Genomic DNA, 11,636 nt, shown 5'->3' with positions numbered 1-11,636 from the left:
AGAAATTTGGACAAACAACACCAGCCATGATATAGCTCCAAGTCAGGATGGTGGGTGACTTGGGGGGAGGGGGGGGGGGGGAAGTTGTAAATGCTAGTGTTTCGTGCATCCAGTGCCTTTGCCCTTCAAATTGACGGGGTTTGCAGGTTTCGAAGATGCTCTTTAAGGAGATCTGGTAGGGTGCTGCAATGTATTTTGTGGATGGTATATACTGCTGCCATTGTGTGAAGGCAATGAAGAGGGTGAACGTTCAAGGGGATAGATGAGGCACCAATTAATTTGTCATCTATTGTCCAACATCTTGTCTGATATTGGGGCTGCACTCACGCAGGCAAGTGGAGAATATTCCATCACACTCCTGACTTGTGCCTTAGTGTATGAAGGTCAGGAAGTGAATCATTCACTGGTTAAAACCCAGCTTCTGACTTGTTCTTGTCTTTCCCATCTTTATGTGGTTGGTCCAGTTTCAGGTCACTGATGACCCACAGATGGTGGGAGGACAAGCCAGACAGCATCAGGAAATGAAGAAGTCAACATTTTGGTGTAAACCATCTTCAGGACAAAGGGTGGGTGTAAAGGGAGCTGCAGATAAAGGGGAGGTGGGTGGGAGAGGGTATAAGTGGGGAGAGGGATGAGGTGGTGAGGTGGGGATAGGTGAACACAGGTAGAAGGTATGACCTGGTTGGTCAATGGTAGAATCTGATTGGTAGCTTGAAGATTGGGTTGGTCAGAGGAATGGAAGGAAAGGGGAGGGGCTGGAAAAGGAGTTGGGGGATGGGGAGGGTGAGTATCAAGGGGGATTACAATTGACGTTAATCCTCATGGACCAGGTGACGGTGAGATGACCAAGATCATATTTGTGATTTCAAGTGTGTGTGTGAGAGTGTGTGTGTAAGTGTGCGTGTGTGTGAACGTGTGTGCGCGTTTGTGTGTGTTTATGAATGTGTGTTTGTGTGAGTGCGCGTTTATGAGTGTGTGTGTGTTTATGAATGTTTGTGTGCGCGTGTGTGTTTATGAGTGTGTGTGTTTGCGAGTGTGTGTGTGCACGTGTGTGTGTTTATGAGTGTGTTTGAGTGTGAGTGCATGTGAGTGTGTGTGCGTGTGTTTGTGTGTGAATGTTTGTGTGTTTGTGTGTGCGCACGTGTGTGTGTGTGCATATGTGTTTTTGTGTGTGTGTTTGTGTGTGTGAGAGAGAGAGAGGGAGAGAGAGAGAGCAATAGCTTGCCAATGGATTGTCCACATGTGTGCAGTGAAAGATCATTTAAATGATGCACTGAGCTTTTTACAGATCCCGGTTAGGGTACCAGGGATTGGCGAGGCAGCAGTGAAAAACCAAGAAGAACAAGTTTGCATCTGAAATGTTTAGCGATCCATTGTTTACAACATTCTGGTACAACCCCAAATGATGTTCAATATTGCTGTCCCAGATGTGGTGATCACCGATAGGAAAGGCCAGATGAACGAGGCAGCTTGGATATGAGGCATTCTCTGTAAAGACTCCACAATGCAGGGACATTCCTCACCATGTCGACAAATGGATGGAATAGAAATTAGAACAGCCAGGGCCAGCATTTGTCAGTTTTCTCCTTCTGCACACCGCGATTATTAATGCCTTGTGGTTAATGTCTGACATTTCTTCCCCCACATCATATATTAGCCTTCAGCACTCAGAGAATAGAAGAGGAATTGATATTTACCTTCTGCTCTACTGCCTGTGTGCCGCTTTCATCTCACAAATGGTTCCATTTCATTGCTTCGTATTAGGTTTATTACATTAAATTGCTTCCCTTTCCATTCCTGCTGCATTTCTCAAGTGTTTGCATTGTCACGAGTCTCATTATGGTTTGCACAGACTTACCAACTCCTGAGCAGCTTTGCACCACAGAAAGGAAACAGAATGGCACTGAATTAGCAATCCGTCATTCCTATGCAACCGTTATCTCACCAAGTAACTCGAATGTTGCCTGACCCTTTCCCAATCAAGGCCACTGTTTCCAGTAATGACTCAAAAATGCTCAGTTCTCCCATTGCTAAGCATCACAGCATCTAACTATTACTCTAACTAGGGTATTGTCTCATGGTGATGATCTTTTACCTGCATTCATTAATTTCATAGAATCCCTACAGTGTGGAAACAGGTCATTTGGCCCATCAAGTCCACACCGACCCTCCAAAGAGATCCATCCTCCTACCCTATCCCTGTAATCCTGCATTTCCCATGGCTAAGCCACCTAACCTGCACATCCTAGACACTATCCCAATTAGCATGGCTAATTCACCTAATCTGCATATCTTTGGACTGTGGGAGGAAACCGGAGAACCCAGGGAAACTCATGCAGACAGAGGTTGGAATGGAACCACTGAGCCACTGTCCCACCCTTACTATGTTTCTGCTTCTTGAACACAATGTACCTCTAGATCTTCACTGACCCATTCTTTAACAATGAACTGAGGAGAGAGAAGGAAGGAAGGAATGGAATAGAGAATATTGATAATCTATTTGACCTTGGGAACATAGACTCAATGAGTCCTATAGCACAGAGACAGGCCCTTTGGCCCAAACTGGTCCATGCCAACCAAAATGTCCATTCACACTAACCCCATTTCCCTGCACTTGGCCCATATCCTTCATCAGGACTGTCCTGATGAAGGGCTTTTGCCCGAAATATCAGTTTTCCTACTTCTCAGATGCTGCCTGACCTGCTGTGCTTTTCCAGCACCACTCTACTCTCGACTCTTATTTCCAGCATCTACAGTACCCACTTCTGCCATATCCTTCCAAACCTTTCCTATCCATGTATTTGTCCAAATGCCTTTTAAATGTTGTTAATGTACCCACCTCAACACTTCTGCTGGCAGCTCATTCCATATGCGTACCACCCTCTGTGCAAAGAAGTTGCCCCTCAGGTTCCCTTTTATTCTTTCCCCTCTAACCTTAAACTGATTGTCTGTAGTCCATGATTCCCCAACACTGGAAAAATGACTATCCATCCCTCTGGTGATCTTATACACTTCTATAAGATCCCCCCTCAGTCTCCTACACTCTAAAGAGGTTAAGCAAACTAGGACCGAATTCCATGATATTTGCAAGGCTGAGGGTAGGCGGCAATGTAGACTACAGCAAGATTTGTAGCAAATCAGACGCGAGATCTGGTGAAGCCTCCCTTAACGCCAGGATCATCTCTTTTATATATTTCCTAATGAGTCTGTTTGGAGCTGTTATTAGATGCCTCTGGAGTAGGTAGGACTTAGGCCTCCTGGCTCAGAAGTAGGGACATTACCACTGTGCCACTAATAGTAATTGATAGTTGATCAAAGCTCATTTCCAATCTGAGATGAATAGATTTTTGTTACCCTCTGATATGAGACAATGGGAGGTGAGGAAGGGTTTATGAATTTAAGTCATATATCCTCCATGGACCACAACAGTTCAAGAAGACCCCTCACCGCCACCACTTTCTCAAGGGCAACTAAGCACAAGCAATTAATGCTGGCTTAGAATCCCAGAAGTATGTTTTTAAAAATCTCAATATAGCAGGATTGGCCCTAGGGATGAAAAGGGGTCCTTTTGTTCCTGTGCTCTGAGGTTTTCCCATTTAAGGCCATCTACTGACCGAGTAGTATGGATGTTTTCTGATAGCACCAGCAAAGCATGTCTTGTCCTGTGCTGTAACATTTGATAACTGTCTCACTCTCGTCTGTGGAAAGTGGGTGAGGATTGCTGCTTCACCCTTTCACACCCAGCAGGTCCACCAGCACTCATTACAACTGCTCACACGGAAAGGACTAGCCATATAACAGAGCAGCAAGGTGCTCAGTGACGCTCAGGAGAATGTATTCGAGCAGCTTCAGAAGAGGTGCATGACTAATGGCAAAGTGAAATAAGGTCTGGTGTTTGTCTAGCAAGAACACTCAGCTCGGTTATCTCAACCAGAGCGAAAGGTATTTTAGCACCATTCCCTGTTCAGAAGTCTAGGTTAGGAATATAATTGTATTTAAGTTTGTGAACAACGTTATCTACTGTAATATTAATTTCATTATTAGAATGCACCCCTTTCCGTTCATCCTCCCCTCTGGGCACTCATCCCTTTTCTCTATCTAAAAGCTCATTAAATCTTGCTTAATTTGGTTGTATTTTAATTTGACCTTCTTGCAGCTTTCTTGCACCCTTCCTGATGAAGAGATTATGCTTGAAACGTCAACTCTCCTGCTCCTCGGATGCTGCCTGACCTGCTGTGCTTTTTCAGCACCACACTCTTTGACTCTGATCTCCAGCATCTGCAGTCCTCACTCTCTCCTCCTTCTTGCAGCTTTAATACGTTAACATTAATCACCGTCTTCAGCTCTTTCTTATACTAAACTGAAACAAACAAAAAGGACTTGGCCAGGATGACAGAAGCTTCTCTGAATGTTTATTTTAGGAGAGTGATTGAAGGGTTTTTGACAGTGGTGATTCCAAGACACCTTTGAATCCTAAGCAAGTCAGGTTCTCACCTTTGTCTTCAGCACCTGGCTGAATTATCAGAAAATCTTCCTCATTTTGGAAGATCTGAAAAGGATTTGTTGACCAATCATGTGCAAACAATAACAGCAGTAAATCGCACCATCTTTAATGTAGAAAAAAATTAACAAAGGCGTACTCAGAAATGTGAATGCAACTCTGATTAGTATTATCCTCCTTCATTCAGCTGAACTCAATGGAAAATGATGTTGGGGGAGTGGTGGAAGGTTGGTGTGGATTTGTTGCCAGAGCGTATATTAAGCTTTTCTGTCGAAATGTTAACCCATTTGTCTTCTTGGCCCCCCAAGTGTAGCTTTTAGATTGTGTGGAAATGCAGGCCTCTGTCCAATTAACTTTTTAACACTGTCCACACAAAATGTGGGTGGCATGATGGCTCAGCGGTTAACACTGCTGCCGCAGTGCCCAGGACCTGAGTTCAATACCTGTCTCAGGCAACTCTCTGTGTGGAGTTTGCATATTCTCCCCATGTCTGTGTGGGTTTCCTCCCACAGTCCAAACCGTGTGCAGGTGAGGTGGATTGGCCACGCTAAATTGTCCTGAGGTGTCCAGGGAAATGCCAGCTGGTGGATTAGTCATGGGAAGTTTAGGGTGAGGGAGTGGATCTGAATGGGATGCTTTTCAGAGTTCTTTGTCAGTGTGGACTTGATGGGCTGAATAGCCTGCTTCCACCCTGTAGGGATTCCATGATCAGTATGGCACAGGGCTGAGTGAATCTCTGAGATGCAGGTCTCTAAGCTTTCCCATTGCTCCAGCACTCAGAGAAAATGTGTAATAAGAGTTAAAGTGGGTTTGCTTGATGATGGCTCATTAAGATCAAAGTTTGGAGTTTAGCATCAGATGTATCTCCCTTTCTGCGATTTGAAGAGGTAAAGAAATGAATGCGTGTGTGCAGTTTGCAGCTCATTCCTACCCAGTCAAAACCCCAGCACCATTAATCCTGCCTCAAGAACTCTGCAGAGTCACACAACCAAAGAATTCAGTGAGGAGCTTGGCTCATTTCTGAAGCCTGTTTGAATAAAGTTCAGACAGAGAGAGACAGAGAATTTGCTGAAGGTGGTGTTTGAAAGACTTCCCTGTGGTAGTGAAGATCACAGCTCCTCAGTCATTTTGAATTAACTAGACGCCAGTCAAAATACATGACAATAAACAGTCTTAAAGGCACACTGTTAGCAGTCAGGTACTAACTGTGCTCTACAATGAATCTTTTCTTGCTGGTGATTTTGTATTTGTTGTCAGTTCTCAATAAGAAAGGTCTAGTCAAAGCCTATCAAAACGTCATGCAACATATGACAGGTAACAGAGAAATTGTTGTCCATTATACAAGTGATTAAAAAAAACGCTTCTGTGCATTTGGTTGCTGCCTTAATAGAAATGGGACACAAGGAGGTGGAGAGCACTTCATTTGTGGAGCCATATTTTTAACCCTTAGACTGGCAAAGGGTTAAAAATATTGCCCCTTGAGAGCACAGAGGGAATGCTCTCAGGCGGATAATGTCTTTCCTGATTATTTTCATAGTTCAGAATTAACATTTCAGCAATAACTCCTAATCTTCTGGTAGCTTTTGTATTTTAGCTCTAATGTCAACATTTGCTTCCAACTGATATTTACCTGAAGCTGGAATAAACAGAAGTTGCTCAGCCAAAATGACAGAATATTACAGTCATAAAGACTGTGGTTAGCAGCTGCTGTTCTTGGAGATCCTGCGTACATCAGGTGGGCCTTTTGACATGAACCCCCTAAACAACTCCCACTTTAATGGTCAGTGAACTATGAGGTGGGAGGGGTTGTTTGAGTCCAGTGCAATGAAGACAAGAGCCTTCTGAGTTGCAGACAGAGCCCCAAAGGAAATGAACCAATTGTCAGCTGGATTGGTGTAGTACGATCCTTTCAGTAGTATAGACTTGGGGCTATACAAAATAACACTTTTATCATTTGCTTGGCTTCAGTTTGGCTAGCCAACGCTCCTTGGTCCCCTATAATCCAGGCAAAACCCACCTCAAACCTGCTGCAGCCTACCAACACATCCCACAGCCAACACTGAGCAAGGTCTTCCAGTGCCTCACAAGTCAGATTAAATCAGATGTCCTTCTCCCAACTTGTTACCCTCGGTAATGCCATAAGCAAGCTTATTGGCTTATAAATCCAAATTGGATCTCTTGTAATTTCAACCCCTTGATCTATTGTGGTGATTGGAACCAGACCTAGGTGAATGTCAGTGACTATCAGATCCCTGATTGGAGTTGTTAACCTTGGCCAATCAGGGAGTCCTGGCTGACATTCAGAGAGTCTCTTCACTCGAGTGACTGGCTCTGAGTTGTACTGTGCACATATAAATAAAGGCTGACAGGATGCCAGCGTCTCTGTGGTTATTTCATCATTTAAAATTATCAATCAGTTCTTCATACTTTTACCACATCCCTCACCACTGAGGAAATCTTTCACTTGTCCCAATATTCCCACAGAACCTTGATAAATCAATTGGTGACATGAGTTGGATTAAACTGGCTTCCCACTAAATGCCCTCCTCATTGTCCTCGTGGCCCACTGCAAATCGACTATCCATCTTTTTGAAAAATAAATCACTTTAAACTGATGAACAAAACAAAGCAAAGGTATTGTGTTCACCTCCACTGAGTGTGATCCGTCACTGACTGAGGGACTGATGCCTTGATGATTTCGAATGTAGTGCTTTGCTGATTGAGAGCACAATGCTTTTTTGGTTGAGACGGTAATACAGAACAAGATAACTTGAGAATCATTGCTGTTCTTGTGGACTTTTGCATGGTGAAATCTTCCATGAATTAATTTCTCCTGCCCCTCCCCACCTTCTATAGGCTTAAGAAACATATAGACCTTTGTCCTGCTTTGTGTCGCCATATCGTCAAAAGCTTTCTCTCCACCAGGGCTGGTTGACCTGCTCAATATTTCCGACATCTTTGTATTTCTTTTTACTTAGAACGTAGCTTCTAATGGTCAAGGAGCTGTATCTTTGCACAAACACATACCTCAAAGAGGGAGTTAGGAAATAAAGGCAAAGGATGGTTTTAGGTCAAATGCAAAGCATCTCCCTGACATCCGCAGATCATTAATGTAAACAGAAATATTAATCCATTAGATTTCATTTGTCTAACAGACGAGACCTTGCCCTTTCTCTCTGCATCATCAAACCTGAACTCCTACATCATTAAAATGGTTGGGGATTACCATGTGTAGAACACACATTGTGTGTTTTCACTGTTAGCTGTTAATAACTGATTGTGGTAGAGGGGTTTAATGAGACATGAAAATTATTATTGAGTTTACTGGGACTGTACTCCATTCAGGACCTCAGGCAGTTCAGGAACAATGAGATGTTTACTCAGTAACCCCGGCGAGCACCTTAACTAAATCCGATATTGATTTGCTTAAAATGAGCAGAAAGCCGAGAGAGAGCTGAGAATTGGACAGCCTGCAGCTCTCACAGCTCCTCAGAGAAAGCTTTCATAAACAGATGGGAGTTTTGACTTTTGAAGAGCAGACTCCAGATAATCATCTGTCCTGAACAAAGAATCACAAAATGCACAACAAAGCACCCTCCCCACCCATGTTATGAATAAACCCTATGCCTAAAAGGCCATTTCTCTGCAGGTTCCTGGTGTATTTCTCTGCAGTTCCGTGTTCAGCTGTTGCATGTTGTCTCCTCCTTTCTGTCTTTGCGTTGTTCCTTCCCCTGAACCCGTGCCTCCACACCCCTTGCTCACACTCCTGTGATATTGTGGGAGTGCACCCCATAATATCCCATCCTAAGTTTGGGTTGTGGGACTGCTGTCTCTGAGGTGTCAATCCCAGGTTCCTCTGCCCTGACTCTGTCCTTGCTCAGGACCCATTTACATTCCTGTCCCACTGAGGCTCATTGGAATGGAGTCAAAGAGTGAGGTGCTGGAAAAACACAGCTAGTCAGACAGCATCGTGAAGAGCTTAGGCTCGAAAAAGTCGAGTCTCCTGCTCCTCGGATGCTGCCTGCTTTTCCAGCACCACACTCTTTGACTCTGATCTCCGGCATCTGCAGTCCTCAGTTTCTCCTCAGTGGAATGGAGTCAACCATGGAACCCATGGCTGGTACCTCCCCTCACAAGCCCCAGGAAGAGGAGGCCCAACTGTACCACAGTCCTGAGGGAGAACCCAAAAGGCAATGGGGGCAGAGTCTTTAAATATATTATTAAGGCAGATGGAGAGAGGTTCTTGATTACCAAAGGGAATGAACGGTCCTTGGGGTTATGCGGGAATGTAGGGTTGAGGTTAAAATCAAATCAGCCATGATCTTACTGAATGGTGAAGCAGGCTCGATGGATTGAGTCACCTACTCTTTGCCTTTATTTGTATGTTTGTGCGTAAAGCTGAGACTGTTCCTGTATGGGTGGCTCACAGAGGAAGGTAGAGAAAACTGGCATCTTTCACAACCTCAGGACATCCAGAAATCCTCGACAGCCAATTCAGTACTTTTTAAAGAAACACCCTATTGTATTGTCAAAGATGGGGAAGGTCATTTAAGTACAGCAAGCTCCCACCAATGAGATAACTGGCCAGATCATCTGCATTTGTGATTGGCTGCTGGTCTTCCTGGTCTTCCTCAAAGTGGTGACATGGAAGATTTGTCATCCTCACAAGGGGCCGGACTCAAAGATATCTGAAAGGCGACCTATCTGACCTTGCAGGAGCTGCCTTGGAGTGTCAGCTAAAGGTTAATGTATCCACAAGATTGGGCAGCCAATTATCCTTCATTCAATCTAACCTTTTTTGAACTATATTGCATGAAGGTGGTCAGGGGATGAGGTGTCCATCAGAGCTCGGACGTTAATACATGAAGTCAAGGTTTTGGTGCATTCTTTCTGTCCAGTTCTTGAACCTGGCCACCACGGGTGACTTTTCAAGACTTACTTTGATGTAACATGTCCTGCTCATTCACAGAGAGAGAGGCAAGAGGCTGGCAAATAGCCATTCCTGGGTCCAGTTCACCACCAGTGACAGACAAAACTCCCCCAGCAAATCAAACCTTTTCCAGGTCGGATGGGAATTCCTTCCAGTGCATCTCAAGCTCCAATAGGGTCCCTACAGCATGCATCAGATGTTTCCCTTTGCACACAGTAACCCTCATGGACCATTCTGATTGCCAGCTGAGAGACTGGATGGATTCATTGTGGGCCCAGCATTTATTACCCATCTCTAGTTGTCCTTGACAAGATGGTGCTGAGCTGCCTTCCTGAACCACTGCAGCCCATTTGGTATAGGTACACCCATAATGCTGTTCGGGAGAGAGTTCCTGAACTTTGATCCAGTGACACTGAAGGAAAAGAGTTATAGTTTCAAGTCAGGTTGGTGTGTGGCTTGTTGAGGAACTTGCAAGTAACGGTGTTCCCATTTTTCTGTTCTCCTTGTCCTGCTAGGTGGCAGATTTGGAACATGTTGTCAAAGGAGTCTTGGTGGATTGCTGACAGTACAGGTCACACTATTGCCATTGGGTGTCAGTGATAGAGTAAGTGCCTCTTGAAGGTGGTGGATGGGCTGCTGATTGAGCAGATTGCTCTGTCCTGGATGGTTTGAGCCACTAAATGTTGTTGAAGCTGCATTCATCCAGGCAAGTGGACAGTATTCCATTGCACTCTTGACTTGGTGTCTTGTAGATGGTGGATGCACCTTAGGGAGGCAGAACTCTCACCCTCTGACCTCCTGTTGTTGCCAAAATATTTATAAGTTGAGTCCAGTTCACTTTATGGTTAATGATAACCTCTAGGATGTTGATTGTGGGGGATTCAGTAATTGAAATGCCATTGAACAGCAAGGGCCAACTAGTCCCTAGTTCAATGGTATTTGCCAGATCTTACTACATATGGAAACAACCTGCTAACAGTATCTGAGGAGTCACAAATAGCACTGAATACAGTGCCTTGATTAGCAAACATCCCCACTTCTGAGCTTAGGATGGAGGTAGATCATTAATGAAGCAGTTGGTTTGACCCTGGACATTACCCTGAGATACTCTTACGACAATGTCCTGGGACTGAGATGACTGACCTTCAACAATCACAACTATCTTCTTTTGAGTTAGGGATGACTCCAAACAACAGAAAGGTTTTCTCCTGATTAGTACTGACTGTGATTTTGCCAGGTCTTGCTGTGCCCACACTCCTGATGAAGGGCTTTTGTCTGAAACTTCGATTCTCCTGCTCCTCGAATGCTGCCTGACCTGCTGTGCTTTCCCAGCACCACACTCTTGACTCTAATGTCCAGCATCTGCAGGCCTCACTTTCGCCTGTCCCCACATTTAGACAAATATTGCCCTTGGTGCCAGGACAGTCACTCTCAGCACCCTCTTGTCGTCCATGTGTGGACCAATAATATTGAAGTCTGTCGCAAGGGGGATCTCAGCAATGAAGAGCAGTAAGGACCTTGCACTATCTATGCAACACAAGAACGTTTGAAAGGCAGAAATTCTAACTGCACCGATCATTCACCGACCTATCCAGAGACAGAACTCGAGGCAAATTTGGAGCTCTCTAACTTACTGTCAACTATGTCAGCTTTCAGCTCCCCACGTAATTCCCTGGTAATTTTCCTGTCTGTCGAGAGCTGAAAGGGAGTAATTTTGAGTTCAATAACTGTAATAACTGTTGCTTATTTTAGCTGAGGCAGTTGGTATTTACCTGAGTAGCTCAGAGGCCTCAGTATTTCGCATTCATACTACTGCAGATAATGAGTGGATATGGAGAGGTAATAATTCATATCACTGTCACTCAGCTAATCATCCAAGTGTGTGAGTATTTCATTTCTCTTTTGCTGTCACTTAACTAGCAAGAGGGAGGCCTGCCAAAGATCAACATCACTGTTGAGAATGAATTTATGACAATAGAACATCTCACACAAAGAGATAAAAGCAGAACACACAGTTAATAATGCTGGGTAGGGGCCCCTCCCAAGTGAGGAAAAAACAACTTTGGAGAATGAAATTACCACTTTGTTACCCTTGAATACAACTCTCAAAAATGTGGTTTTGTATCCAGCTAATTATTTCAAATGATACTAACTAACGTTCAATAGGGAAGCATTAATATCATGTTTCTAACAGAACCATCCCTG

This window comes from Chiloscyllium punctatum, chromosome 16, assembly GCF_047496795.1.
Source record: "Chiloscyllium punctatum isolate Juve2018m chromosome 16, sChiPun1.3, whole genome shotgun sequence".
NCBI lineage: Eukaryota > Metazoa > Chordata > Chondrichthyes > Orectolobiformes > Hemiscylliidae > Chiloscyllium > Chiloscyllium punctatum.
The sequence above is the reverse complement of the archived record's forward strand: the minus strand, read 5'-3'. Positions refer to the sequence as shown.